The 18,550-nt window shown below is 40.2% G+C and overlaps 1 protein-coding gene across 1 annotated transcript in view; it reads right to left on the reverse strand.

Moving 5' to 3' along the window:
• The window catches only part of FANCC (FA complementation group C), a 320,357-nt gene extending 302,030 nt beyond the window's left edge, over positions 1 to 18,327 (reverse strand). The window contains exon 1 of the mRNA XM_052644871.1: positions 18,230 to 18,327. The gene's annotated coding sequence lies outside the window, so the exon portion shown is untranslated. The remainder of the gene's footprint in view (positions 1 to 18,229) is intronic.
• Positions 18,328 to 18,550: the final 223 nt, after the last annotated feature.

Raw genomic sequence — 18,550 nt, forward strand, 5'->3', positions numbered from 1 at the left:
AGCCTGCAAGAGGAATTGCAGGTCCCAGGAGCCGGGCAGTGGGGGAGCTGAGCTCTGAGGAAGCACTCAAGCTACAGAAGCTGGACACTGAGGAAGTCATGTGGGCTGCAGGAGCGAGAGGCACTTCTCCTGACAGTACATAAAATATCACACTGATCTACTACTTGAACACAACCATGCTGACTAGATCTGATGAACAGGAAATGACAAAGTACTTTAGGTGCCTTCTTAACACACATGCCAATAAACCCCAGAGAAACTCATGGGTGACCCACCCCAGTGAAGTAAATGGGGTTTAATAGTTTGAAGCAGAAGTTAGCAAACTTCCTCTATAAAGGTCCACATAGTAAATATTTTGGGCTTTAAGGATTCTGTCATATATTCTTCTTTTTTTTCCAACACTTAAAAATATTTTTTAAAATTCTTAGCTTACAAGTCAAACAAAAACAGGTAATAGGCCAAATCAGACCCACAAGCTATAGTTTGCCAATTCTTGATCTGGAGCATGCAAGGTGAAATATAAGCTGCTCTAAAATGTACCACCTATCATGAAAAGAGGCACAGTTGTGCAGTAATTTCTTTGAATTTTGAAGACAATACATATCACATTTGCATGCACTATTTTGACTCATCTATAGAGTTATGGGTAAAGCTGCCTGCTTTGAGTAGAATCAGAGCAAGAGAAGGCTCTGAAGCTCAGATCCTTCAAGGATAAAGGTTTGCTCATTTACCAAGAAAAAACTCTAACCTTCTAAGGCTCTGGCTGAGGGCCAAGAAAATACAGAATAAGTTGTACAAAGAAGTCATGGATATCAGTTATGGCCTTGTGGTCAACTAGAGGAACAAGGATTGTAACAGTTTTACATATTTTCTATTTGTCATTATATGTGTATTTGTATATATATGTATTAATATACATTATATATATATACACACATATACACACATATGTTAACAAATTTCCCTCTCTTTCCTTACCATTTTTATTTTATTGACAAGTCGTTAGAAGATGGCTTTACAATTTTGTCTTTACACAACAGAACATTCAGTGGGACTATGGGTGATTTTAGAAAGTGTTTAGAGACTCCTTTTAATTTTGGCATGAATCATAGACCACCACCCTACCCCGCTGTGGGTTACTGTCTCCTGTGCAGAAGAGGATGGAAGGACTCTTCGTTCTTAGAGAGTGGAGTGAAGACTGTAAGCAAACTGGCCCTGTCCATGGTGCCCAAGGGCAACAGCGTGCTACACCTGCCGCCATGAGTGTGCCCAGACTGCTGCTGGTGCACAGTGGCGAAGGAGGAGCACCACAGTGGCCTCAACCAACCGGCGATTTTGCTGTTTCGAATGACGCTCCTGGTGCACAGGTTTACACATCCTGGTGTATATACATATAGCAAAGGAATTGTTGAGTCATAGAGTTAGCTCAGCTTGTAAAGAATCCGCCTGCAATGCAGGAGACCCGGTTGAATTTCTGGGTCAGGAAGCCTGTCCCCTGGAGAAGGGGTAGGCTACCTACTCCAGTATTCTTGGACTTCCCTGGTGGCTCAGATGGTAAAGAATCTGCCTGCAATGCGGAAGACCTGGGTTCAATCCCTGGGTTGGGAATATCCCCTGGAGGAGGACATGGCAACCCACTCCATTATTCTTGCCTGGAGAATCCCCATGGACAGGCTACAGGCCTGGGGTCACAGAGACTCAGACACGGCTGAGCGACTAAGCCATGGCTGACTTTGAAATGTGACATAGTAAGCAATTAATACAATAACTCTTGGAATTGTGCATTTGCTCATTTGGAGAAAGAAAAAAATTTCTTCACTTGTAAGAACAGCTTTATTTTGGGCAGAAATACAGTTGTTAGTTGTTATACAATCAAACAAGAGGCCTTAATAAATTTTAAAAGCACATGTTCTGACCACAATGGACTTAAATTTGGAAATCAATAATAAACACACATGAAATCCTAAAATATCTGGAAATTAAACCCACACTTCTAAATAACCAATGGCTCAAAAAAGAGATCACATAGTAAACTCAAAATATCTTGAACTGATGACAAAAACATAAACATATCAAAATTTGGGGGATGCAGCCTAAGCAGTGCTTAAAGAGAAATTTGTAACTGAACGGTTGTATTAGAAAAGAAAAAAGGTCTCAAATCAATAACTTAAGCTCCTACCTTAGGAAACTAGAAAAAGAACAACAAACTAAACCTAGAGCAAGCAGAAGGAAAGCTATAATAAAGATTACAGTGGAAATCAATGGAAACAGAAAAACAACAGGTAAAAATCAATGAAACAAAAAGTTGGTTCTTGAAAATATCAAAACCAATCAACTTTTAGCTACACTGAGCAAGAAGAGAAAAAGATAGTAACTACCCCAATCAGAAATGAAACAGGAGGCATCATTATTGACTCTATAGGATCGCTTTTATGCCAACAAATGACACAACTTAGATAATAAGGGGAAAAATCCTAGAGAGAAGCAACTTGCCAAAACTTTCTCAAGAAGAAAGAGAAAATCAAAATTGACCTGTAACATATAAAGACATTGAACTTGTCATTTAAATTTTTCCGATAAAGAAAAATTCATGAACAGATAACTTCATGGATGAATTCCACCAAATATTTAAAGAAGAAATAACACCAATCCTTTACAAACTCTTTCAGAAAATGTAAGAGGAGAGAACACTTCCCAACTCATATTAAAATGCCAGAATTACCATAAGATCAGTCAAAGACAGCACAAGAAAATTACCTGCCAATATTCCTCAAAAACACAGACACAAAATCCTAAACAAAACATTACTAAACCAAATCCAGTAACACATAAAAAGGATTATATACCATGACCAAGTGGGATTTATCCTAGGAATGCAAAGCCAGTATAACATTAAAAAATCAACTAATGTAATGAGTTATATTAATAGAATAAAGTAACTAACTACATGGTTATCTCAACAGATGCAGAAAAGCATCTAACAAAATCCAACATTTGTTCATGATAGGAATTCTCAACAATCTAGGAACAGAAGGGAAGTTCCCCAACTTTCTGAAAGGGCATTTCTAAAAAGATCACAGTGCTACCATCATTCCTATTGGTAAAAGAGTAATAGGGAAGAAAAAATCTGACTCCACATTAGACCTATGTTTTTTGCTTTAGTTAACAATGATTGCGTATAGTCTGAAATATACAGGATAGCCTATTTTCAAGGCAGATCTTTAAAAGTCCACTCATATACAGATGAAAAGTTGCAGAGGAGGGAATAACATTGTTGGAGGTTTACAACAACATCATGACCTGACCTATGTGGACAGCTGCAAGAACAAAGAATTCCTGCACCAGCAGTCTGCAACAACCAACGAACCAAGTGAGAGAGTCAATTCCTAGGCAGGTTGATAAGAAGTCCAGGGGTCCCCAAGGAGAGAGGGGTCTGAAATTCTCAAGGAGGAGGAAAGGACAAACTTTTCTTCCGTCTACATTCCTTAGGATTATATGACAATAATGTATTATGAAGATCATGATATCTGGTCCCATCACTTCATGGCAAATAGATGGGGAAACAGTGGAAACAGTGTCAGACTTTATTTTTTGGGGCTCCAAAATCACTGCAGATGGTGACTGCAGCCAGGAAATTAAAAGAGGCTTACTCCTTGGAAGAAAAGTTATGACCAACCTAGTTAGCATACTCAAAAGCAGAGACATTACTTTGCCAATAAAGGTCCATCTAGTCAAGGCTATGGTTTTTCCAGTGGTCATGTATGGATGTTAGAGTTGGACTGTGAAGGAAGCTGAGCACCGAAGAATTGATGCTTTTGAACTGTGGTGTTGGAGAAGACTCTTGAGAGTCCCTTGGACTGCAAGGAGATCAAACCAGTCCATTCTGAAGATCAGTCCTGGGATTTCTTTGGAAGGAATGATGCTAAAGCTGAAACTCCAGTACTCTGGCCACCTCATGCAAAGAGTCCACTCATTGGAAAAGACTCTGATGCAGGGAGGGATTGGGGGCAGGAGGAGAAGGGGACGACAGGGGATGAGATGGCTGGATGGCATCACTGACTCGATGGACATGAGTCTGAGTGAACTCCGGGAGTTAGTGATGGACAGGAAGGCCTGGCATGCTGTGATTCATGGGGTCACAAAGAGTTGGACACGACTGAGCAACTGAACTGACTGATCCTGCTTGAGGACAGTCTCTGAAAAAAACCTTCTGGCTAATCCTGTAATCTTAAAATGTAAATTATGGGAGTAGGTCTAATAGGTCTTTACAACCACCAGACATTCTTTTGATTCACTGTAGTAACTAATTAAAAGTATATAACTCCATTGCTAATACTAGCGATGGGGCACTCTTTCTGCCCCTTTCTGATGTCTATTTCAGAAGCTTTCTCTATCTCTTTTATACTTTAATAAAACTTTACGACACAAAAGCTCTGAGTGATCAAGCCTTGTCTCTGGCCCCAGACTGAATTCTTCTCCGGAGGCCAAGAATCCCAGTGTCTTTCATGGTTCAGCAACAACATTTCACAAGGGCACCCGTTCCTCACTTTGCCCTTAAAAATGCTTTGTTGTAACCCTTCAGGGAGTTTGGGACTTGGGGAGTTGTGCAGAGAAATAAGCCACCTGTCTCCTTGCATGGCCCTGCAATAAACCTTTCTCTGCTTCAAACACCGACCTTTCAATTTTGTTTGGCCTCACTGTGCATGGGACACACAAGATTAAATGCTTTCCCCCTAAGATCAGGAACAAGTCAATAAGATCCACACTCCTTACTTCTGTTCACAACGTATTGGGAGGTTCTAGGCAAAAAAAGAAATAGTTAAAGGCATCTAGATACAAAGATATATCTAGTCAATCCTAAAGGAAATCAGTCCTGAATATTCATTGAAAGGACTGATGCTGAAGCTCCAATACTTTGGCCACCTCATGTGAAGAACTGATTCATTGAAAAAGACCCTGATGCTGGGAAAGATTGATGGCAGGACGAGAAGGGGACGACAGAGGATGAGTTGGCTGGATGGCATCACTGACTCCATGGACATGAGTTTGACAAGCTCTGGGAGCTGGTGATGGACAAGAAGCCTGGTATGCTGCAGTCCATGGGGTCGCAAAGAGTCAGACATGACGGAGAGACTGAACTGAACTGAGATACAGTAAGTAAAACTGTCTATATTCTCAAATGATATGATATTGTATGTAGAAAATTCTAAGGAATTCACACAAAAAACCCTGCTTAATATAATAGTAAAGTAAGGTTGCAGGACACAAGATAAATAAACAAAAATCAATTATATTTTTGCACATTGGCAATGAACAATCCAAAAACAAAATCTGAAAAACTCTACTCACAATAGCACAAAAAAGTTAAACACTTCAAAATAAAGTTAACAAAAGAAGGGCAAGACTTGCGCACTTAAAATTACAAAACATTGCTGCTGCTAAGTCGCTTCAGTCGTGTCCGACTCTGTACGACCCCACTGATGGCAGCCCATGAGGCTCCCCCGTCCCTGGGATTCTCCAGGCAAGAACACTGGAGTGGGTTGCCATTTCCTTCTCCAATGCATAAAAGTGAAAAGTGAAAGTGAAGTCGCTCAGTCGTGTCCGATTCTTAGCTAAAAGAAATGAAATGTCGTACAAAACAGAAAGACAGTCCATGTTCATGTTAAGATGGCAACAGCAATTCTCCCCCAAACAAATCTACAGATTATATGCAATTTCTATCAAAATCCATCACAATAGACTTTTTTGGAAAAAATGACAAACTGATACAAAAATTTATATGGAAACCTAAGGAAACCAGCATAGCCAAAACAATTTTGAAAAAGAAAAATATATCAGAAGACTTAATACTACCCAATTTCAAAACTAACTACAAAGATACCATATAATCAAGACAGTGTGGTGCTGGTATGAAAAGAGGCAAAACAAGGACTCAAACAGAAATGAGAGTCTAGAAATAATTTGTGGTCACTTGATTTTTGACAAAGGTGCAAAGGCAATTAAATGGGAAAAGGATCTTTTTATTTTTCCTCAACAAATAATGCTAAAACAACTGGATATCCATACACACAAAAAAGATGAATTTGGACCCATACTGCATACCATACACAAAAGTTAACAGAAACTGAACATAAACCTAAAGCATTATTAAAAAAAAAAAAATGATAAACTGGACTCCTTCAAAATAAAAACTTGTATTTCAAAAGATACAATGGAGAAAATGAAAAGACAAGCAACAGGCTGGGTAATAAATTATTTACTGAAATAATTTATAAAACATATATTGGGCTTGTACCCAGAACACAAAGAATGTGTATAGCCCAATAAGAAGGCAAACCAATCCAAAAAATGGACAGAAGATTTCAGTAGACATTTCAAAAACAACATAGGAACAGTATATAACTACATGAAAATATGTTCAACATCATTAGCCAATAGAGAAAGGCAAATTAAAACTAATATGAGATACTACTTCATACTAAGATGGCTATGAAAAAAGATGCAATAACAAGTCAAGATATGGAAAAATTGAAACTCTCACACAATGCTTGTGGGAACATGATATGGTATGGCCATACTGTAAAACAGTTTAGCTGTTTCTTAAAAAATTAAAACTTGAAACTACTACACAACCCAGTAATTTCCTCATGGGTATTTATCCAAGAAAAATGAGAGCGTATGTCCACACAAAGACTTGCACATGAATGAAAACAGCAGCATTATTCATCATAGCCAAAAAGTGAAAACAGCTGATGTCCATCAACTGATGAATGGATAAAGAAAACGTAGTATAGTCACACAATGGTTATTTATCAATAAACAGGAGCAAACTATGGATACATGCTACAACATGGATGAATCTCAAAACCATTACGCTAAATGAAGCCAGGCATAAGACGGCACTTATTTCATAAATCCATCTCCATAAAAGGCTAATTGATAGTGATAGAAAGCAAATCAATGAGGCTAAAGCCAGCACCAGGTCTGAGTACAAAACCTGCAGAGGCAAACTTATTAAGGTGATGTAAAATTTCTAAAACTGAATTGCTGTGATCACTGCACAATCTCAAAAATCTTCTAAATTTACTAAAAATCACTTAATTATTTAGAAAAGAGGATACAGTTTCCAAAAGTTGATTTTTGTTGATTTTTATATGAACTCTGCTTTCCTGTTATTAGAGATATGGTCAGTTTTCATTCCAATCCCAAAGAAAGACAATGCCAAAGAATGCTCAAACTACCCGCACAATTGCACTCATCTCACATGCTAGTAAAGTAATGCTCAAAATTCTCCAAGCCAGGCTTCAGCAATACGTGAACCGTGAACTTCCTGATGTTCAAGATGGTTTTAGAAAAGGCAGAAGAACCAGAGATCAAATTGCCAATATCCACTGGATCATGGAAAAAGCAAAAGAGTTCCAGAAAACCATCTATTTCTGCTTTATTGACCATGCCAAAGCCTTTGACTGTGTGGATCACAATCAACTATGGAAAATTCTTTAAGAGATGGGAATACCAGACCACCTGACCTGCCTCTTGAGAAATCTGTATGCAGGTCAGGAAGCAACAGTTAGACCTGGACATGGAACAACAGACTGGTTTCAAATAGGAAAAGGAGTACGTCAAGGCTGTATATTGTCACCCTGCCTATTTAACTTCTATGCAGAGTACATCATGAGAAAAGTTGGGCTGGAGGAAGCACAAGCTGGAATCAAGATTGCCGGGAGATATATCAATAACCTCAGATATGCAGATGACATCACCCTTATGGCAGAAAGTGAAGAGGAACTAAAAAGCCTCTTGACGAAAGTGAAAGAGGAGAGTGAAAAAGTTGGCTTAAAGCTCAACGTTCAGAAAATGAAGATCATGGCATCCGGGCCCATCACTTCATGGGATATAGATGGGGAAACAGTGGAAACAGTGTCAGACTTTACTTTGGGGGGCTCCAAAATCATTGCAGGTGGTGACTGCAGCCATGAAATTAAAAGACGCTTACTCCTTGGAAGAAAAGTTATGACCAACCTAGTTAGCATACTCAAAAGCAGAGACATTACTTTGCCAACTAAGGTTTGTCTAGTCAAGGCTATGGTTTTTCCTGTGGTCATGTATGGATGTGAGATTTGGACTGTGAAGAAGGCTGAGCGCCGAAGAATTGATGCTTTTGAACTGTGGTGTTGGAGAAGACTCTTGAGAGTCCCTTGGACTGCAAGGAGATCCAACCAGTCCATTCTGAAGGAGATCAGTCCTGGGATTTCTTTGCAAGGAATGATGCTAATGCTGAAACTCCAGTACTTTGGCCACCTCATGAGAAGAGCTGACTCACTGGAAAAGACTGATGCTGGGAGGGATTGGGGGCAGGAGGAAAAGGGGACCACAGAGGATGAGATGGCTGGGTGGCATCAGACTCGATGGACGTGAGTCTGAATGGACTCCGAGAGTTGGTGATGGACAGGGAGGCCTGGTGTGCTGTGATTCATGGGGTCACAAAGAGTCGGACAGGACTGAGCGACTGAACTGAACTGAACAGGAAGATTGTAGATGTTCCTATCTTAACAGGGAAATGTTTTCTACACACTCAACAGAGTTTATTGAAGAGCCTAAGAGAATGAGACCAGGTAACTCTGCAAAGTCTCTTCAAAAATTAGTCTGAAAATGTCTCTTTTTTTTTTATGTGTTTCATGGGGTAGTGATAGGCTTGTTACCATTATTACACGGGTTTGGGCTATCTTTTTAAGGTAAACGTTTTTCCCGTTACAGCTACAAACAAAGTAAAATAAAGATATATAAAAATAGAGATCTGTATCTTTCATGTTCTTAAAAAAGAAAGTCCAAAAAAAAGTGTAATATTTCGTAGAAATTTTTAAATGCTCAAGATTTGCCTTTTTATCTATTTTATCTATTATCTGATGAACTTTTAAAGTTTTTCCTTCTCTACTTCCACTGCATTTTTATTAAAACACTCGCAAAGTCAATGCACTTCTGTTACAGATGTTCTTTCATACTAAAAGGTCAGTCTTTCAAGATCTATGAACAAAAACAGAAAATGTACATACCCCAGCCTAAAATAAAACTGAATAAATCCATTTGGCGGGGGATCAAGATGGCAGAATAAGAGGACTTGCAGGTCACCTTCTCCCATAAATACAGCAAAGATACATCTATATGTGGAACAATTCTCAAGGAAAACTAACTGGAAACTGGCAGAAGAACTCCTATAAAATCAAAGCTATAATAAAGAGACACACATAATCAGGCAGGACAGAAAGAAGAGTAATAGGTTACATCTATGCCCCTGGGAGGGGACTAAAAGGAAAAGGGAGATCACATAAGCAGATACTTATCCTGTGAAAGTGAGTGAGTCAAGCCACAGAACGGGTGCCCCAGTCCTGGGGACCTATATGGATGAGACAAGCCCCCTTGGCTGCTACTAGGACAGATAGAAAGACTGAAGAAGTCAAGGCTCCTCTAGTAAGAGGTGCATAGGTATTGCCTCACCACTAGACAGGGAGGAGGGAGGTCTGTCTTAGAGGCTGCTCCCTTGCCACATTCCCCAGTCTACTCTGAGAAAAATCCCTGCCCCTTCTCTGTCCATGTCACAGCTTGGCCCTGGCTCTAGAGTAGCCAGGACCTGGGGAAAGACTCAATCTAGGGACACAGAGGTGACAAGAGGGTCTAGGGTGTGGGCCTGGTAAGGCAGCAGTAGCCACTGTTGATGCTTATTTACAGTACCACAGTGCCACTGGGGAAGTCCAATCATCTCAATAGATGCAGAAAAACCATTTGACAAATTTCAACATTCATTCACGATAAAAAATTGGATATGGTGGGACTATATCTCAACATAACAAGAGACATTTATGACAAATTCACAGCCAACACAATTAAAACCCAACCATCAAATGAAATTAAAAGTTTCAACTTTTTCAGTTGAAACCCTTTCAGCTAAAGTAAAAATCCAGACAAAGATGCCCACTCTTGTCATTTCCACTGGCAGTCCTAGCCACAGCAATAAGATAAGAAAAATAAATAAAAGGTATCCAAATTGGAAGGAAACAAGTAAAACTGTCACTATTTGCAGATGACATGAGACTCTACAGAGAACCTTAGAGTTTCCACCCAAAACTATAAGAATAAATGAAATCAGCAAGACTGCAGGATACAAGATTAATATATAGAAATCTGTTGTATTAATAAATCTGTTACACTAATAATGAAACATCAGAAAAAGTAAAACAATAAATATATTTAAAATTGCACCCCAAAAAATAAACATAAGAATAAACTTACAAAGGAAGTAAAAAACTTTTACTCCGAAAATTATAAAACAATGATGAAGGAAACTGAAATGATTCAAAAGAAAAGGAGGAATAAAATAGAAATGGAAAGATAACTCATGTGCTTGGACTACATGAATTAAAATTATTAAAGTGCCCATACTATCCAAAGCAATCTACAGATTTAATGTAATCCCGAACAAAATACTCCTTATGTTTTTCACAGGATGAAAACAAATAATCCTAAAATTATATGGAACCACAAAAAAAAACCTTAATTGCCAAAGTGTCCTGAGGAAAAAACAGTAAAGCTGGTACAACAGCTGTACAAGGAGGTACAACCCTCCTTGACTTCAGACTATAATGCAAAGTCACAGTAATCAAAACAGCATGGTATTGTCAGAAAAACAGACACATAGATCAATGAAACAGAATACAAGCCCCAGACAAATCCATGCACCAATGGTCAATTACTCTATGACAAAGGAGGCAAGAATATACAATAGAGAAATGAGTCTCTTGAATAACTGGTGTTAGGAAACCTGTACAACCATATGTAGAACAATGAGATTAGGATATTTCCTTACATCACATACAAAAATAAACTCAAAATGGTTTAAATCTTTATGACCTGAAACCATAAAACTCCCCAAACAGAACAGAGGTAGAACAGTTTTACACAAATATAGCAGTATTTTCTTAGATCAGTCTTCTACAGAAAAATAAATAAAAGCAAAAACAAACAAATGGGCCTCCATCACCTCCATTAGCTTTATTGGTAGTAATGCTTCCTAAGGCCCACTTGATATCACACTCCAGGATGTATGGCTCTAGGTTAGTGACCACACACCATCACGGTTATCCAGGTCATTAAGACCTTTTTTGTATATCTCTTCTGTATATTCTTGCGACTTCTTCTTAATCTCTTTTGCTTCGGTGAGCTCCTTGCCATTTCTGTCTCTTCTCATGCCCATCTTTGCATGAAATGTTCCCTTGATATCTCCAATTTCCTTGAAGAGATTTCTAGTCTTTCCTATTCTATTGTTTTCCTCTACTTCTTTGCATTGTTCAATTAAGCCGACTTTCTTATTTCTCGCTCCTCTCCTCTGGAACTCTGGATTCAGTTTGGTATATTTTTCCCTTTCTCCATTGTTTTTTTTGCTTCTCTAATTTTCTCAGCTATTTGCAAAGCCTCCTCAGACAACCACTTTGCCTTCCTGCATTCCTTTTCTTTGCAATGGTCTTCATCACAGCCTCTTGTACAACGTTGTGAACATAATTCTTTGGGCACTCATCTACCAGAATTAATCTCTTGAATCTATTTGTCTATTTGATTTAGGTCATGCCTGAATGACCTAGTGGTTTTCCCTACCTTCTTCAATTTCAGCCTGAATTTTGCAATAAAGAGACCACGATCTGAGCCAGTCAGCTCCAGGTCTTTTTGCTGACTGTATAGAGCTTCTCTATCTTTGGAGGCAAATAATATAATCAATCTGATTTCAATATTGACCATTTGGTGTTGTCCATGTGAGAGTCATCTCTTGTGTTACTGGAAAACGGTTTTTGCTATCATTAGTGTATTCTCTCGACAAAACTCTGTTAGCCTTTTCCCTGCTTCATATTGTACTCCAAGGCCAATTCAGCCTGTTACTCCAGGTATCTCTTGACTTCCTTTTGCATTCCAACTTTCTATGATGAAAAGAACATCCTTTTTATTTTTTCTGGTGTAAATTCTAGAAGTCTTCACAGAGCCATTCAACTTCAGCTTCTTCAGCATTAGTAGCTGGGGTACAGACTTGGATTACTGTGATGCTGAATGGCTTGCTCTGGAAACAAATTGAGATTGCTCTGTCATTTTTAAGACTGCACCCAAGTATTGCATTTTGGACTCTTTTGTTGACTATGAGGGTTACTCTATTTCTTCTAAGGGATTATTTTCCACAGTAGTTGATATAATGGCCATCTGAATTAAATTTTCCCATTCCCATCCATTTTAGTTCACTGATTTCTAAAATGTCATTTTTCACTCTTGCCATCTCCTGCTTGACCACATCCAATTTACCCTGATTCATGGACCTAACATTCCAGGTTCCTATGCAATATTGTTCTCTACAGCATCAGATTTTACTTTTACCACCAGATACATCCACAACTGAGGGTCATTTCCACTCTGACCCAGCTCTCTTTCTGGAGCTATCTCTCCACTCCTCCCCAGTAGCACACTGGACACCTACAAACCTGGAGTGTCATTAAAGGACTGAAACAGTATGGACCAACAGAAGCAGAAGATATTAAGAAGAGGTGGCAAGAATGCACAGGAGAACTATACAGAAAAGATCTTCATGACCCAGATAATCATGATGGTGTGATCACTCACCTAGAGCCAGACATCCTGGAGTGCAAAGTCAAGTGAGCCTTAGAAAGCATCACTATGAACAAAGCTAGTGGAGGTGATGGAACTGCAGTTGAGCTATTTCAAATCCTAAAAGATGATGCTATTAAAATGCTGCACTCAATATGCCCAGCAAATTTGGAAAACTCAGCAGTGGCCACAGGACTGGAAAAGGTCAGTTTTCATTCCAGTCCCAAAGAAAGGCAATGCCAAAGAATGTTTAAACTACTGCACAATTGCACTCATCTCACACACTAGCAAAGGAATGCTCAAAATTCTCCAAGCCAGGCTTCAACAGTACATGAACTGAGAACTTCCAGATGTTCAAGCTGGATTTAGAAAAGGCAGAGGAACCAGAGATCAAATAGCCAACATAAACTGGATCATTGAAAAAGCAATAGAATTCCAAAAAAGCATCTACTTCTGCTTCACTGAGTATGCTAAAGCCTTTAACTGTGTGGATCACAACAAACTGTGGAAAATTCTTCAAGAGATGGGAATACCAGACCACCTTACCCGCCTCTTGAGAAGTCTCTATGTAGGTCAAGAAGCTACAGTTATAACTGGACATGTAACAGTGGATTGGTTCCAAACTGGGAAAGGAGTATGTCAAGGCTGTATATCGTCACCTTGCTTACTTAACTTATATGCACAGCACATCATGCAAAGTGCTGGACTGGATGAAGTACAAGCTGGAATCATGATGCTGGGAGAAATATCAACAACCTCAGATATGTAGATGACACCACCCTTATGGCAGAAAGTGAAAAGGAACTAAAGAGCCTCCTGATGAAACCAAAGGAGAAGAGAGAAAAAGCTGGCTGAAAACTCAATATTCAAAAAACAACGATCATGGCATCCAGTCTCATCATTTCATGGCAAATACATGAGAAAACAATGAAACAGTGACAGCCTTTATTTTCTTGGGCTCCAAAATCACTGCAGATGGTGTCTGTAGCCATGAAATTAAAATACACTTTGCCTTGGAAGAAAAGCTATGACAAACCTAGGTGACATATTAAAAAGCAGAGACATTACTTTACCGACAAAGGTCCATATAGTCAAAGCTACGGTTGTTCCAGTAGTCATGTATGGATGTGAGTTGGACCATTAGGAAAGCTGAGCGCCAAAGAATTGATGCTTCTGAACTGTGGTGTTGAAGAAGACTCTTGAGAGTCCCTTGGACTGCAAGGAGATCGAACCAGTGAATCCTGAAGGAAATCAGTCCTGAATATTCATTGGGAGAACTGACACTGATGATGAAAATCCAATACTTTGGCCATGTGATGTGAAGAACTGGCTCATTGGAGAAGATCCTGGTGCTGGGAAAGATTGAAGGAAGGAGGAGAAGAGGATGACAGAGGATGAGATGGTTGGACAGCATCACTGACTTGATGGGCATGAGTTTGAGCAAGCTCCAGGAGTTGGTCATGGATAGGGAAGCCTAGTGTGCAGCAATCCATGAAGTTGCAAAGAGTCAGACACAACAGACCAACTGAACTGAATCAACCTGGGCGGATTCATCTTTCAGTGTCATATCTTATTCCTTTTCATACTGTTCATAGGGTTCTCAAGGCAAGAATACTGGAGTGGTTTGCCATTCTCTTCTCCAAAATGGCGCCCAATTAAACTTTAACACTGTTGCACAACAAAGGAAACCATCAAGAAAACAAAACCACAACTTATAGAATGCGAGAAAATATTTGCAAATTATGCAAATGACAAGAGGTAAATGTACAGAGCTCATACCACTTAACATCAAAAACTAAACAACCCAATCGAAATACGGGCAGAAGACCTAAATAAACATCTTTCCAAAGAAGACATACAGATGACTAACAGGCACATGAAAAGATGCTCAACATCACTAATTATAAAAAATGCATATCAAAACCACAAGAGATATCACCTCATACCTATCAGAAAAGCCTTTATCAAAAAGTCTACAAATAACAAATGTTGTCAGGGATGTGAAGAAAAGGGAACCTTCCTTCACTATTAGTAGAAATATAACCTGGTGCCAACCACTATGAAAAACAGTATGGAGGCTCCTTAAAAAACTAATAATAGAACTACCATATGATTCACTCTGTGTATGTTTCTGGAAAAAACAAAAATACTAATTTGAAAAGGTACCTGCACCCCAATGTTGATAGCAGCACTATTTATAATAGCTGAGATACAAAAACAACCCAAGTACCCAATCAAGAGATGACTGGATTAAGATGTGGATTATATAGAAACAATGTAATATTCAGTTCAGTTCAGTTGCTCAGTTGTGTCCGATTCTTTGCCACCCCATGAATCGCAGCACGCCAGGCCTCCCTGTCCATCACCATGTCCCGGAGTTCACTCAGACTCATGTCCATCGAGTCAGTGATGCCCTCCAGCCATCTCATCCTCTGTCGGCCCCTTCTCCTCCTGCCCCCAATCCCTCCCAGCATCAGGGTCTTTTCCAATGAGTCAACTCTTCACATGAGGTGGCCAAAGTATTGGACTTTCAGCCTCAGCATCATTCCTTCCAAAGAACACCCAGGACTGATCTCCTTTAGAATGGACTGGTTGGATCTCCTTGCAGCCCAAGGGACTCTTAAGAGTCTTCTCCAACACCACAGTCCAAAAGCATCAATTCTTCAGCGCTCAGCTTTCTTCACAGTCCAACTCTCACATCCATACATGACCGCAGGAAAAACCATAGCCTTGACTAGACAGACCTTTGTTGGCAAAGTAATGTCTCTGCTTTTGAATAGGCTGTCTAGGTTGGTCATAACTTTCCTTCCAAGGAGTAAGCGTCTTTTAATTTCATGGCTGCAATCGCCATCTGTAGTGATTCTGAAGCCCCAAAAAATAAAGTCTGACACTGTTTCCATTGTTTCCCCATCTATTTCCCATGAGGTAATGGGCCCGGATGCCATGATCTTTGTTTTCTTAATGTTGAGCTTTAAGCCAATTTTTTCACTCTCCTCTTTCACTTTCATCAAGAGGCGTTTTAGTTCCTCTTCACTTTCTGCCATAAGGGTGATGTCATCTGTATATCTGAGGTTATTGATATTTCTCCCGGCAATCTTGATTCCAGCTTGTGCTTCTTCCAGCTCATTTCTCATGATGTACTCTGCATAGAAGTTAAATAAGCAGGGTGACAATATACAGCTTGACATACTCCTTTTCCTATTTGGAACCAGTCTGTTGTTCCATGTCCAGTTCTAAGTGTTGCTTCCTGACCTGCATACAGGTTTCTCAAGAGGCAGGTCAGGTGGTCTGTTATTCCCATCTCTTTCAGAATTTTCCACAGTTTATTGTGATCCACACAGTCAAAGTAAGCCATAAAAAATAATGAAGTTTGTAGCAACATGGATGAACCTGGAAGATATTATGCTTAGTGAAATAAATGAGACAGAAGAAAAAAATACTGTATTGTATCACTTATATGTGAAATCTTAAAAAATAATAAAAATGAAGGTATAGGCAATACAGAAAAAGACTCATAGATACAGAAAAAGACTCACAGATATAGAAAACAAACCTGTGGTTACCAAAGCAGAGAAGGAAAGAGGGGAGGGGCAAACTAAGAGTACGGGATTAACAGATACAAACCACTACATATAAAATAGATAAGCAACTATACTGTATAGTACATGAAATTATTCCCATTATCTTATAATACCTATAATGGAGTACAATCTGCAAAAACACTGTAACTTGAAACTAACAGTATTGTAAATTGACTATACTTCAATTTAAAAATAATAATAATACATTTGATGCTGATTTCCAGGCTGACTTGAGGTTCCACCACTACCAACCTGAAACTGCCACAGATGTGAGGTTTCCTAGGCTGTCTCTGTGGCCTGGACAATCAATCCAACTTTTTACGGGCCAGGCTGGCCTACCTTTAACTGGTTTTCATAAATACAAAATTTGTATAATTGTTACTGGAACCACTTGGTGAAATATGGAACTAGTTAAAAGTACCATTTATTATTAAATGTACACGCACAGTTTCACATACAAGCAGCACCACATCTTTCACATTCAGCTAATCAATCAAGTTAATGTTTTTATTACAGAAAACTCAGATCTTCCAAAATCATGTATGCTTAGTAAGTGTTTTCCAAGCAATCAAGAAGTACATGACTAAATAATGAAAAGGGTGAATTAAAATATATAATATACCAAGGCATAATTAACTCAATTTTAAAGAAGCAGGATCTAACTTTTACTCTGCTGGAAAGAGGCCTTGATATAACCAGGAAAAGCAAATTCTTTTCTGATGCAGTCTTTCTTGTACACATATGAATAACTTATATGAGGGCTTACTTCCCTGCGAATCTAGTGCAGTATATTAGATTGAAATAGCATTTTAAGTTTAATGGATAAACTCACAATGATTGTTTTCTATCAAAGTTTTTGTACAAGTAATCCTGACAGGTGGTATGAATTCTACCATTTGTAACAATCTTTCCTCTCCTCCTGAGGAAAGTAATGAAAAAATGTTTTGAGCTGCACACCACTAAAGGTGAGTGACATCCGGAAAGAACTGAATAGTGGTGGCCCAAAAGTGCCTTACTAATGTAATAAATAAGTCAACCATATCTCAGTTATGATGCATTAAATGGGAAAAGGGTTAGAATGAAGCCAGGAGCCCAAGAGCTTTCCAACAATTTCAGATTACGACAAACACAGCAGCACATACAGGTCTTTGCTGGAAAATTCCTGCCTTTCCTTGACATTCTGGTCCCAAATTTCCTGTTTTTAAAACTCCAAATCTTTTTTCCCTCTCCGGACTTTTCCAGCCCATGCAACATGACCATAGAGGGTTCATGTTGTAAACGCGTCCACGTAAAAAATTACCGAAAAAGCAAGCTAAACAAACCTCCCCACCTCTCCAAAACAAAAACAAAAACACCTCCCAAAGGCTTTGGACGCTATTTAGCCTGCCATTCCAAAATGTTTCTGGGAAATGATCGCCCATCAGAACCCTCCTCTCCTCCTAAGATGCAAAGCTGGAAAAGCAGGAAGGGTAACAAACCGCCCCGGGCTCCTCTAGTTGGGCCCCCACCACCCAGCACTGGCGGGGGGCGGTGCGGCGAGCAGGCGGCCAGCTTTAAAGGGTGATGAATTTTAAATGGCGAGCTTTTCACAGCGCCCAAGGATCCAGGGCAAAGAAAGTCACCTTTGCTCCTGTCCTTTTAAGAAGACCTAGCTGCCTCCGCTTAATGAACAGAAAGAAGCAAAACGGCAACCCCCAGTTCCCACAGCTCTGGGGGGGGTCCCTTCCGCTCGACCCCTCGGTCGGCTCCACCCCCCGAGCCTGCCCCGCCCTCTAGCCACACCCCTCGCCTGCGGCCCCGCCCCCCAGGGTTGGCCCCACCTCAAACCCCTACCCACTTCGCAGCCCCTCTCACCGCCCGAGCCCTGCTCACTCACCTAGATGCGGTGCGCGCAGCGGACGTTCTCGCGAGTCTTTCCCCCCTACCCCAACCCACACCCTCAAGCTGACGTGTTGGCCAGACCCCCGAGGGAGGCAGACGCCTTCACTCGCGCTCTGCGGCCTCTCTCTTACCGGTGGTCCGCGCCAGAGCAACTTCAGCAGTGTGGGCAGTGGCGGAAAGGCTGCCAACCGCCCGGGTTCTGTGGCTTGAAAATTTGACTTTGCTTCGTATTGGTTTTTGTGTTTTGTTTTCACTTTTTTGGAATTTTCCCGCGGCTGCTCGGCAGCTGAGCCGCGCGCGCACGTATTCGCAGTGCACTCTGGGGCTTGGCCAGCGACCCTACCCTACACCCCGGCGGCGTCGCGGGAAAATTCCGACGAATCTTGTGCTCGTGGGGCGGGACGCGGGCCCAGGCTCGGCCGGAAGTCGGTCCGTTGGGGCGGGCCTAGGCG

The sequence above is a fragment of the Budorcas taxicolor genome, chromosome 8 (assembly GCF_023091745.1).
Source record: "Budorcas taxicolor isolate Tak-1 chromosome 8, Takin1.1, whole genome shotgun sequence".
Taxonomy (NCBI): Eukaryota; Metazoa; Chordata; class Mammalia; order Artiodactyla; family Bovidae; genus Budorcas; species Budorcas taxicolor.